The sequence below is a fragment of the Hirundo rustica genome, chromosome 5, assembly GCF_015227805.2.
Source record: "Hirundo rustica isolate bHirRus1 chromosome 5, bHirRus1.pri.v3, whole genome shotgun sequence".
Classification (NCBI taxonomy): Eukaryota; Metazoa; Chordata; class Aves; order Passeriformes; family Hirundinidae; genus Hirundo; species Hirundo rustica.
The window spans coordinates 70,784,188-70,795,407 of record NC_053454.1 but is presented as its reverse complement, the minus strand read 5'-3'; the positions used below and the strand labels follow the sequence as shown (position 1 = coordinate 70,795,407).

Here is an 11,220-nt window from a genome sequence, read left to right as displayed (position 1 = left end):
TTCTTTTTTAGGTCTGAATATCTTAAGAATCCCACTTCCTTTGCATCTAGGCACTTCACAGCATTGGAGTCTGTGATGTCTGCCTTCAGGGACTCCAGAACAACCTTCTAAGGACATTCATAAAATGGGGAAAGCAATCAACCACAACCTGTCTGCTTTTCCTTTTTATTGCGAAAAAAATGTGTCAGGCGGATGTCCTTTTGCCTAATAAATGTAAAAAAGAAATGTAAGAACAATTTCTTTGTCACTGGTATCAATCTCATGGGTCCTAAATAGGGCTTTTTTGCCATTTCTCGTGTGGGCTTTGCTGAAGGACTGGTGTGCTGCTACACTGGTAAATCTCCACTGCCCTGCACTGAGATAACTTGCAGTTAAAATCTTGAATTAGATCTTGGGGGTAGCTTGAACTGTGCTTAAATCTTTCAGTTGATGTACAGAGGAATTTAGTAGTTTAAATAATGCAACAGGTCCACATTCTGCCCCTTATCTCCCTCTTTCTCACTTTGGAAAAGAGTCATATTAACTTGGGAATATTTATTTTGTTTTTAATGGTAGAGCTGGTTTTGAATTATACTCCTTACCCACAGGAGTAATGAATATTTGTTAATAATGATGGCAGCGTTGTGAATAAATTCTAGCTTAGTAATAGATTTAAAGAGTTGCTGGACTATATGAATAAATACATGTTCACAGAAACTACCAAGCTGGTGTAGTAAACACTTCCTGTACTCTACTAAAGAAGCGAGAAGCTGTTTCTGAAATTGTTATATTTATTTGCCATTGAGGATCATGAATACCATTTAAGCATTTAAATATCACGTAGGTACTTTCTCAAAAGCAATCAATAATGCAGATTCATCAGAGACTTATTACCAGCCAACACAGCACACCTATCAAAGGGCTCTTCCTCCCAACCGAGGTGTACCTCTCTTATTAGTGACATGCATTAACCATCTTCATTTGGGATTTTGCATCACTGGAGTAGCTGCAGGTTGATAGCTAGTTTATATAATGAGCAACAGTGCAAGAAGCAAAATATTCAGCATAATTAATTGGAAATGAATAATTAATGTCTTCCATATACTTACAAGTTCATCCAGCTGTCATCTACTATAAATGCATGAGAATTTTAGAAATTTAACAGCCAAAGCGATATGAGTAAATTATAGTTGAATGTTATTTTTATACTTTTTGATCAAAATCTTACTGTCTACCTCAGACTTCAAGCTCTAGGGAACCGTGGGGGCTTTGCCTATGACTAGTAAAATATTATTCATCAGGAACTGTCATGTTAGGACAAGGAGTAATGGGTTCAAACAGAAACAGGGGAAAATGAGGTTAAATATATGGAAGGAAGTATTTACTGTGAGGGTGGTGAGGCATTGGCACAAGTTGTCCAGAGAAGTGGTGGATGCCCCATTCCTGAAAGTGTTCAAGGCCAGGTTAGATGAGGCTTTGTGCAAACTGATCTAGTGGAAGAGGTCCCTGCCATGAAATCATTCTGTCATCCAGATTTGAATAGCATCCATTTTGATAATCAGATATGCAAAGATAAAAGTAAATAAGGCATGACTCCTTTAGAAGTATAAAGATACTAGTTCTTTGCATTTTTGCTAAATCAAATGCACATATATTTGGACTCAAGTGAAAAAAACACTAAGAAATATCCTGGCTTCATTAATGTCTGAGGAACCCTCTTGATTGATAGAAGTAGAGAGTTTCCGGGGAAAGCTAAGTCCTACACATTAATGAAAAGATGTACTTGGAACATAGATGATAAAACTGTCTCAGGTGAACAGAAAACCAACAGTCACCTGTTATTAGATATTTCAACAAATCCTTAGAGAAGATAGATCTTACATGTAAGTTTACTTCAGGAAAAGTTTCAGTTTGAGCTCACACATTTCTTGATTCAGAAAACATCTTACCAGGGGGCACAAATCAGAGGACAGACTTCATTAGTTTCAGTTCTACAGTATCATTGAACTACTTGTTTGCTTTTTGTTTTTTTTAATCTCAAATCCTTGTTGGTTTAATTCTACATAGTTGAATGTATTGGTCTATAATGGTAGTTTTGTTTTCAATTTATGAATGTTTTACCTTATTTTAGTTGACATTTCTGGGCTTTTAAATTATTTCTATGTGGAACTCATTCTCATAGGGATTAATTTGGATCTGTGTAAAAATTGATGAATGTACAGAGGAATGGGAAAGAATAAAAACAAAGAGCTGGATACAAATCTTGCAACTCAAAAACTGCTCCCCAAAGGGAGATCCTTTCAAGCGGATCAGTGTCCTTCTGTGTTGAAGCCAATGGAGCTACACTGCCTTACACCTCCTAGGGATCTGGATACACACCATTAATACCTGATTCAAAGCCTATAGAAATAATTTGCCTTTAGTATTGTAGCTTTACGGCCGGAATAATCTGTTGGTATTTACGAGCCTCCTTCCTAATGAGTTCTGACAGGTTTGTTAGGGAGCCTGTGACTGTACCTTGCCCAGGGTAAATCTCTGAGGAACAGTTCTTTTCCTGGGATGCTCCTGGAGTAGTGCACACCTTCATGATTGCTGGATATAAATAGACAACCCAGCTGTTGCTGTTCGGGAGATGATGACTGTGTGGTGGGAGGGAGGGGGATATTCTGTGAAAATGTTTACTGTTTGTTTGTTTGTTTTCTGAAACACACCTCAGGCAGTTTTTGGCTTCTAATACTAGGAACTGAAGTTGTTAATTTTGAATCCCCTGTGAGAAGAGTAGAGAAGCCCAATGCTTAAAAGAGTTTGGTAAAATATACCTCCCACTCATTTATTAGTAGCAGTATGCCTATTAGGAAATTTAGTCTTCTAACTACTTAGGTACTTAGTGCTACCTAATTTGTGGGTTTTGCCCTCAGGAACAGGTGGAGTTATATGACTTGCATATATGTATGAGAAAGTTACCCTGAATCTTGGCTGAAATAGGTTTCAGAGAAGCAGAACTGCAGCATAAAAATGGGTGAGGGATGACTTAGTGCCTGCTTGGTAGCGACTTCATTCGTTTTTATTGTCTTAAAACATGAACATTTCACAATTTTTCTTGTTCCTTTTCTGCAGACCCTGCTTGAGAACCTCACGAGACCAGTAAGAATTTTATTATGACACTTCTACAATGTTCTATTTTTGAGTAAGTTTTATCTGCAATGTTTAGGCTCTGTAGTTCCTGTCCCAGTACAGTTAGTTGTGGGCAACAGTAAACAGCAAGCAGCATGCCAGACAGAGAGAGCTGGAGGAAACACAGATGGCTTTTCATCCAGCTTGGGGCTTTTCTTTAATTTCAAAATTATCTGCTAATATGTTTCTTTCACTAGATGGTTTATCACTGAGATGCCTTATTCACTTGAGATAGCTCAGATGAATTCCTACCATATATTTTTGGTGGGTTTTTTTGTAAAGTAGCAGATACTTGATTAAATTATAGCTGATACTTTGGGACATTTTACCAAAGATAAGGAAAAAAATAATGCATATTGATGCGTCTTAATATCCAGGATGAAGTGTTTTCATCTCAGCTTATCAAGATGTAATGGCTATCTGTTGCTACAATAAAAAAAAAAGAAAATATGAAATTGAAATATCTTGATAGCTCTCAAAAAGCACATCTCATAAAGTGATGAGAGAAAGGATGATTTAATCATTATATTTTGATTATTTATCCCTTATTTATTGTCGTTCCCTGTTTAAATTTGCAGCTATCTATGCCATCAATATGTACCCAAATCAGTAAACACAGCTGACAAATCAAAAATTAGGACAATTAGAACTTTTTTCTTGTTTCACTTGGGCAAAGTACTTGTAGTTACTGCAGTGCAAATGACCTTGAAATCTTTCACAGATATGATAAAATAATCATTTTTTCCTATAAATTCAACATGACTAAAAGTTTTGAATACTGCTACTCTTAAGGCTAACTAAGAATAATAAAAATTAGACAAAAAGTAACTCTCAAACACAAAGGAAATGTAAATAATGTGGTTCTCAACCTGTCCTTGTGCTTAAGACTTTTTGCTTGATGCCCTTAACATTCTTTTAAGCCCTTTTCTAGACTCCTGTGCATTTATCCCATTGTGTAGGAGAAGGGAATACAGGTGACCTTGCCCCTGATTAGTAACAGCTGTGTTAATTACCCAGTACAGCATCGCCCCTGATGAGTCACAGCTGTGTCCAATAAAGATAAGTGTGATAAAAGGGAGTGGGTTAGCTGGTGAGGGGGAATAGTGAAGGAGGAGGAGCCTTGAGGAAGAGGGAACCAGAGGCTCATGACAAAGGATCCTGGGGAGAGAGAATCACTGCTGTGAGGTCAGTCTGGGTGTGCAGTCAGAGCCTGTTGTTGGAAGCTGCAGTCACAGTCTGGCTGGGTGAAAGCCTGCAGTCAGAGTTTAGCAGGAGATACCCAGCTGTCAGAGGCTGCCAGGGAAACCTGCAGCAGGCGCTGCTGCAGCCAGAGTCAGTGAATGGTTGGAGTGAGGATGGCTGAGCTGAAAAGAGGAATAAACCAAGACCCTTTTCATGCTGTGATAAACAAGGGGTCTGTGCCTTAGCTCATATCTACCCTCTAATAAAAGGGCTGCTGCAGCACTGTTGCTCTTTGCTTCAAGGTGTGTACCACCTATATCATGTTTTTGAGTGATAGATTTTATGTGGAACTTTCAAATAACATGTTTATAAACTTTTAAAAGAGATTTTTTTTTTCCTCTTACTTCAGAGCTGAAAATAATTTTTCTTAGCTCCTTCAATGCCTGGGTATCATAATTCTCATTAAAGGAGAAATTAATTTCATTCATACAATAGAGTTTATACTTTTAGGATAAAAGAAAATTCAAAAAGCCCAGACACAGAGCATTTACATTGACTTGAATTGGTGAGATCATTAACTTAAGCAGTACTTAGTTCCCACTTAAATCCCAATTAAAAGCACTTGGTTCCTGGGAACCTGAGACCAGTGACTGTGACAACTATAAGATGATTTTCCTAGTTGTTAGAGAGTTGAGAAGCTCTGTGGCAGGAGTGCCAAAGTTTGTGGTGAATTGGTTTGTTGGAGGCTGGCATGTCACAATTTCATGGCAGGATGCCATGGTGGCTGGTTATGAGCTGGGAAAAGCACACTGACATTGGAAGATGTTAGGAAGGTAGGCAAATCTTCCCGAAACATAAAATTATTTTCTCAGAAACAGTTTTTTTGAGTAAATTCTTATTGCCTCATTTGACAACTACTGTGATAAAGCCCGCAAATTTCTGAGTCAAGCTTAGGTGTGCAATGCCTAGGAGAGAATTTGAGGATCACTTATGCATTTATTGTGCATTCTTTTGGTCATATACTCTCTGGTATGGGAAAGAAGTTGCATTTGTGGGGTTATGGCATGCTAGTACCAATAGGAGGTAAGATACTTTTTATGAATAATTTTCAAATGTTTCTGGTACTTAGTACCTACAAAACCCTATCTCATTTTGAAATTGGGAGGATCCATAGCCTTGTACATTGATGTTCAAATACTGAGAAGATGAGAGCTGTATCAAAGTTGTGAACTTCAATGGGCTGGATATTTTTTGGGATAAACAGAGGGTTTCCTCTGGGGTTTTCTGTATGTGTCCCCAGAATGTTGATTCTAAACCTCTAGCTTAGCTGGACTTCTTTCTTATCAAGGAACAAATTAACTGTTGGAATGAATGCTGAGTGATCTTCAATGTGAGCACTAAATCAGGTGAATATAAAAATTATATTTACTGCATTTTTTTCCATGGTCAATCTGCTGATTCACAGACTGAATCAGAGAGGACTTCTGAACACTACAGAGTTTGCTGTGATTACATTGCTTAGCTCTTTTTTGCATCTCTGTCATAATTTGGTAACCAGGGCATCCACTAATATGAATACATCAGTGCTGTTCATTGCTGCACTATTCTTTCTCCTATAGGGAGTGCAGAAGGAAATCAGCCATCTGATTCCAAAGGCTTGCACGCTGCTGAGTCACAAGCCAGGAGCAGGAACTTCTTAAAATATGCTTTTTTAGAATTCAATGTGACTACTTTATGACCCTAAAAATGTCAGCACAAAGCACTTTAGCACTGCTGTTGTTTTCTGAAAATACAGTCACCTTATTACTACATGTATTTACTGCCTGTGCCTTTTAAATAAAGCTAAAGCTTTTTAAAAGAAACAAATGCCTTTTGAGATTTGGACAATATATGCAATATTTACTTTATATGTTTAATCTCTCCCTCCCTTTCCTCTATCTCAAAGCAGTCAGTCAGTGGAGAGCTGAGTTGTATTAAGAAAGCTGTTAAAGATTACTTCTCTTTTTGTTGAAAATTACCTAATTACAGCACATCAGATATTTATAGAACTACTATATTTAAAAAAGGGCATTCTTTACAGTGAGCAGGAACAGTGAAAAAGATATATGCCTTGTAAATCTCACTATAGATATGAAAATTGACACCCAGAATAAAGGCATGAGCTTACTAGAGAAATATAAATGATACAGTTGCTATTTTTCAGAGATCAACAAAGTCCCAAATCTGATATTTTTGTATTAGAAGAAAGATTAAAGCAACAAAGGCCAAGAATACATTGAAAAACAATTTCTTACATTTAAACTAGTTGAAGAGTTTCATAAACACTTTTTAGTTACTGACTTTCAAGTGTCCCAAGTTGGACAAAGGTCATATACAAAAAAGTCCATCTCTTTTTAATGATCTTAACATTCTCCATCTATTTTACATCTCAAAAAATAAAAGACAAATTTTCCTGTATGTTTCTTCCCTAACATTGCCAGAGGTCATCTGCAGCACTGCTGCTGAGCATAGCCCCTCAGTGGAATAATTTCCCACAGGCATGCATCTTGCTTCATCTGAGCTGTAGTAAAGTCATGTTTTCCAAAAGAAGATGTTTTTGATCATGCATCAGATTTACATTACTTAGGTTTAGGAAGGCACTCTGAAACTGATGCTTCTTTTCCTTTAAATTAAACAGGAGATTTTTTTTTTTCCCCCCTTTCCACATTTTCCACCCAAAAAAGACCTGAAAATAAATATTTTCCCTAATTAATCTTAGTTTTGCTGTGAACAAGGGTGTCATAATAAGAACCAAGCTCTTGAGAGCAGTACCTCAAACAAAGGCAGAATTATGTATTTGTTTCTGCATAAACATGTGCATTACTTCAGTCATCTAGCCTACCAAGCCTCATCAAATTAGCATGATTTTAGTCTCAGTAAATGTTTCCTTAAAAGCAACTAGAAAAAAAAGTGGGAAACCATGTAGTTCTGATTAACAGTCTGGGATTTTTAGAAGTTTCAGGCCGTCCCTCTCTGCACAATTCTGCTTAGAGGGAATTTGGCAATGAACATTGGGTCTCTCCTGGACAGAAGCTAGAATGGGGTAGGGAGAAGAGTAGAGATACGTGCATTTTTTGGGTTTGTGGGGAATGAGAAATCACTCACATAGGTGAAAAAACAGCCTAAAATTGAAAGTTTCAAAATAATTTTGGGATATAAAGGCCCACAGAGTTTGATGCGGGCTTTACTTCATTAGGATTTTCCTTCCAGAGAAACATATATATATTTTTTTTTAGATTAACCTAAATACAGGATAAACACTGAATACACTAAAGGATGAAATCAAGGTTAATTAAAACATCTAAGTCTTTGATTACAAAAGTGATAATTGCGGTAGAATTAAGAACAAAATAGCTCTATTGAATAGTTCCTTATTAGGTATGCTCAACCTTTTCTATCAGATCCTCAAAGAGTTTAATACCCTTTTTGTCCCTTTATTCTTATACCCTTTGTGCCCTATAAAGACAGAGAAAAGAAGGAAATGAAAAACTGGAAGGAAGAAGGGGGGAAAAAAAAGTCTCATTACACTTATGTAAAATACCTGTCTTTCTCTGGGTAGCCTGTTTCCATCGAGACATCCTTACTTTCTGAGACACACAAATATTTGCTGTTTACAAGAATTTGGTATAAAAACTGTAGAAAAGCAAAGTCAGCACATACTGATATATTGATATTAGTAATGTAGAATTTTGTTTCAAAGACTGAAAGTGGGAGGAGCACAAAATATTTTACCAGGACTAGAGAGGAAAGGCTCCTGGAATAGCCAACAGTCTGTGCTGTCAGCTGCAACTGTGACTTTCCAGGAAAAGGGCTGTAACTGAAAAAGCCACTTTTTTATTCTCTTTCCCCCCTTTATGTGTAGTCCATCTTATAAGAAGACTGGACTACAGTGTAGCAACAGGAGTAAAAGTACTGCCTCTGAAATATAGTCCTTAGCTAGGACACTTCAAATTCTTAAGGATAATAGCTGAAAGGAAGGAGGAACAGGAAAGATTATTAAAATGGAGGGGTACCTAAGATGGTTTTGAGGAGGTTCCTTGGGTGGCCCTTTTTCATATTGTCAAATGCTTTTTTTTTTTTCCTCTGTGAGGGGCCTCAGTGTCTGACTGTTCAATGGCTACAGGGGAAGGACCTGCACAAATAACAAGGGATTAATGGCACCACTAATGTTGTGGGCCTCTTCCCATGATCATGGCTTTAAACGACAGGCTTAGCTGCTCTCGCGCAGTCAGCTTTGCCAGGGTGCTTATTTCACATAACATCTTGATGAGCAGCAGCGCTGTCTCGAGTTAGAGCAACACGTATGAAGCCGGGATCAGTAGCGTGAAGCGGGGAGAGTTCATTCATTATCCAGTGTATTGAAGTGGGCCTCCAGAGGTGTGCCAAGGACAGGCTCTTCCCAGCTGCGATGAGGACACAGGCACTGCCTCATGGCTGGTGTGCAGCCACAGATAGGTGCTTCCAACCTTGTGAAGGGGAAGGAGAGGTCACGGTGCCTGGAGTGGCTCCTGCCAATATGTGCCTGAGAGTGATGGGGTCTATGGAGTGCCAGAGGAGAAAGGTCAAAAGCATCACCTACATGTTTCCACCTCACTGTGCCTTTGTGGAGAGACCCGTAAGACAGGCAGATTTTGCTGCTCCAGGTGTTATTGCTGGAAGATGGACACAGCTCCAAGCTACCACAGCTTTGATGCAGGGAGCTCAGGTTGAGATGCAGACTTACAGAATAGTTCTGACAACAGCCATAGAAACACTTTGTGGCTGAAGAGAAAGCTGCTCTGCAGCTGGGTGAGCCCTCGGGAATGAGATGAGTGGGGGCAAATGTCTTTTGTACCGGGGTTTTTCTTGGAAAAGTTTTGCAGTTCCTTCAAGGTGTCTCAATACACTGTGTGCACCAGGGCAAGTCAAAAGGTTGGAGCCCGGAGCTGTCCTCACCTTGGAGAAAAATGCCTGGTTCATGCTGGCACTGTGCATGTGCGTATAGACGCCATCATTTAAATCTCAGCCCGCTCCCTATGCTCCAAAAATCACAATGACTTCAGAAAATACTCAGGGGATTGGGCTAAAGACCTTGGCTGTGATCTGAAACTGCAGGGATCTTGGGCCTTTTTGTAGATGGAGACAGAAGAAACGAGCAGGAAAAGAAATACCGTGTTTCTTGCTTTTTGGCAGATGCTCGGAACACTTCAGCTTGAGAAATGTTACATTTAGCTGGCTTCATGGTAATTAGCTGTTATTTTTTATTTGCTGAAAAGCTGGAAATGAGTTTTGGCAAAAGGGTCTGGGAGCATTTTTCTGCTGTTTCTTTTCCTGTACCATGTTCTTAGTCAATTAATTTTAGTCTTTCTGTATGTTACAGCTAATAGTACAATATTACTAGAATAACAGTGCTTTCTCTGATATCTTTAGTAATCTAAAATTAAAAATTATTAGAACTGAAAGGGCAGTTTCCATTAAATTCTTCATTATGTTTCATAGAAACAAGTGAATTAATTTTGAAATTCATTGCTCTTATTACACAAATGAATACTTTATGTTGTTAGCAGGCAAATAGTTTTTCTTCTGTTTTCTTATTAATTCCAATAAAGCTGTCTTTGAATGTTCAAGTGGCTTTTTAACTTCATATTTATAATACTATTTTGATGGTAAATTTTGAATTTCATCATTTTAGGGAAGATTTCTTATTTGTTTATGAAATTAGCTTATGATTGGTGTTATGGATACAGACTTTTGAGATCATGGTTTTACCCAGTGAACTTTCCCCTTTCTGCTCTTTTGGTGAATACAGCATGTAAACACGCCTGATTCTCTAACTCTGCCAAGTTTCAAAATTTCTCTTGAGCTAACAGACTTTTTAAGTTTCTATTAGATGGATGTGTGTGTGTATATATATACTTTTGACACTGCTTTGAATTGGAATTGTACCTACACTCAAGATGGTTTAACCAGATAATATAAGAAAAAAAGGAAATCTTAATAATTTGGGTTTTTTTGTTTATTTTACTTACGTTTTGCGTACTTTTGAATTTTAGCTATAACTTTTGAATTTTAGCTATATAAATATAGAGGGGTGTGGTGATATTTTAATTTTCCTTTTCCCAGCAAAATTAGTTACTGCAGTAAATTAGTTATATACTAAAAGATCTTCCAAATTGATATATTTCGCTGGAGTGGCACTAAACAAAATGAAAAACGTTTAGCTCCTGGGCCTTTTCTTACTTGTTTTAAAAGATAAGGCAATCTGAATATGTACATTTATTGCTTAACTTTCCACTTTTTAATTTAATGAAAATTAGTTTGAGTTTTTCATATTCTTAATTTTCTCTCAGGTATGGTTAAGAAATCTGTTTTCCCTAAAGTTATAGCTAAGTTCAGTACTATGAAGTCAGTACTGTTCCTTCCCTTATAACAGATTCATAAACTTGAGTTTCCTCTCTAAATTCAAGGGAGTTTTTAGGTGAAATATATTTTCTAGTACTTTTTTTTTTTTTTTTCCCCCTGAGTTTTCTAATTTTAACATTCTGAATGATGGGTTTTCATTATACATAAACATGCCCAAATTTTCTCTGGCAGAGAAAATCTCACAACGTTCTTTCAGGCTTTCAGGTTCTCTGCTAAATTTTAACAACACAAGTGGACTGTGCTCTTTTTCATTCTAATTTGATTTTGATTGGATAGCACTGCTTGTCTTGATAGAAAGCATTAAAATTCTTTGCTTATCCTTATGATAAATTATATGACCTTTCACTTTTCTTGCATTATTATTCATACTTTTTTGATATCATTGGCATGTTATTTTCAGTGCGTTGACATTCCTGGCATTCTGCCATGTTCCTCACGCTTTTG

General features: G+C 37.4%; 1 long non-coding RNA gene across 1 annotated transcript; it reads left to right on the top strand.

The window, feature by feature from the left end:
* The first annotated feature begins 4,261 nt into the window (after positions 1–4,261).
* On the top strand, positions 4,262–9,810 carry LOC131378565 (uncharacterized). Its single transcript, XR_009207884.1, has 3 exons — positions 4,262–4,338; positions 5,684–5,741; positions 8,474–9,810. It is a non-coding gene; the product is annotated as an uncharacterized LOC131378565 (long non-coding RNA).
* The last annotated feature ends 1,410 nt before the right edge of the window (positions 9,811–11,220 follow it).